At 29.8% G+C, this 1896-nt stretch overlaps 2 protein-coding genes across 14 annotated transcripts in view; one reads left to right on the top strand and one right to left on the bottom strand.

Moving 5' to 3' along the window:
• The window catches only part of DNApol-eta (DNA polymerase eta), a 113450-nt gene that overhangs the window by 27043 nt on the left and 84511 nt on the right, over nucleotides 1–1896 (bottom strand). The window lies entirely within an intron of this gene.
• LOC106687405 (uncharacterized) overlaps nucleotides 1–1896 on the top strand; it is a 24046-nt gene that overhangs the window by 8704 nt on the left and 13446 nt on the right. The window lies entirely within an intron of this gene.

The following is a 1896-nucleotide window of genomic DNA, read 5'->3' as shown; positions in this document are numbered from 1 at the left end:
CTCTGCTTCATTTTGTTGGATTGCTATTTTTACCAAATGTTATTTGGTGATTATTTTGCATATATAAAAATATATATGTGTATGTAAAAGAAAAATATATATATATATTTTTTTTTATTTTTGTTTATTCAATAGTTTTCATAAGGATTTTAAATTATGCAATTTTGTTTTGTCACTTTTAGAAAAAAATATATTTTTAATAACTTCGAATTTACAAGAAGATTATTTTGTTTAATCAACATTGGGTAGTATATTTTAAATCTTATTTTGGTTATAACAAGAAGAATGTTATTTGTTTTATTTTTTATTCATTGATATGAATATTATTCATTGATATGAATATTATTCATTGATTTATTTAATTTTGTTCTTTTGTTTAAGAAGGATTTTATTTTGTAATTAACTCGTATTTATAGTATCATTTTATGTATCTAATATTCCCAGAGGGGATACATTTTCATTTCATTCTTATTATTTCATTAGCCTTTTCTTTTTTTTCTTCTTATTTTATCTCTTTTTTTTTTTTTAAGAAGTTAACATGTTTAAAAATATTCTTTTCTTTTTTAGTTATCTGTTGTACTTGTTTTCAAAAAACTTATATTGTACCCAGAAACGTGAATAATTTAAATTGCTCAATGAGACACTGTAGTCTCAGAGCATCATGGTTTATTGTAAAATTGTAAATAATTCAAGAACAATAAACTCTCTCTCTCTCCCCCCCTTGTGGGTCTATCAACAATGTTTCAGACGGGGATTTATTGAGTGATGTGTTAACTGTTTGCAATAAATTATTTTTTATTTTGTTAATTATATCATTTTTTTTAAAATAATATAATATTTTAGGAGCTTAAAAAGACTGACTAACCTTTTGGTATGACTACAGATAAGAAGATATTCTAGGGCTCTTCGATAAGTTTTTGCCAAATAATTCTATCTTGTGCAGTCAGTTGCCAGACATGGGTGTTTTTGGTTGTTCAGCTAGTAGAGCCTTTTGCTAAGGGATTTTTGGTATACTAGTGAATTGTCCAGCTCAACAGTCTTCCAAGCTTGATGTGTCTCATCAAATCTATGTCCACATACAAATCGTAGATCTCTCTGTTCTTCCTCCTTCAATTCTCAGTCACCTTAAATGGTCAGAATCTGAGGTGGAGGATTATTTGCTTGAAGACAAGGATGTCTTTCTTTTCAGTACTTGTAGGGATTCAGAACCTTGCTTATATAGGTCGCAGTTTTGGTATCTGTGGAGACCTCACTGCATCAAACCAGGGAGACTGTACTGTTCATTCTTCCAATCCTACTGTTTTCCTCGCCTTCTCTGACACTACTTCATAGAGGGTATTCCACTGCTTATTTAATGTACTCTCTAACCAGCTATTCACTGAAATTTCATTCAACTTCTGATAATAACATTCATTAATTTATGAATCCTTCAGTTTGAATGTCACCATTCTCTCTATCATTTTTCTCTTGGTTTTTTGAATATTTGATATCCTGGCTCTGATTCTTTATACCACCAAGTAATGGTCTGTGACCATGTTAAAACCTCGATAAGACCAGCAGTTTATTAAGTTAGATCTGTGTCTCCTACAGATCAGAATATCAACTGTTTGGTTCTCAGCAATACAGTCTTGTGAGTACCTTGTTCCTTTATGAATTTTTTATCATGAAATAGCAAACTTCCTATTACTAGGTCTCTAGGTACAGTGGAGTGGATAAGTATCCTCATCTTTGTTTTCATGGAGACTATATTCCTATAGTTTGTCTGAAGATTTGTTTCTTTCCAACCGTTATTATAATCACTACATGAGTAGTTTAATTATATCTTCAGTGTCATGTTTCATTTGCACTATAATTACCCTAAGATAACCGTTAAATGATCCAGAACATAATAAAATA

The sequence above is a fragment of the Halyomorpha halys genome, unplaced genomic scaffold (assembly GCF_000696795.3).
Source record: "Halyomorpha halys isolate HHAL.00 unplaced genomic scaffold, Hhal_1.1 Scaffold961.1, whole genome shotgun sequence".
NCBI classification, from domain to species: Eukaryota; Metazoa; Arthropoda; class Insecta; order Hemiptera; family Pentatomidae; genus Halyomorpha; species Halyomorpha halys.
Note: the sequence above shows the minus strand (reverse complement) of the source record. Positions and strands in the feature narration are given on the sequence as shown.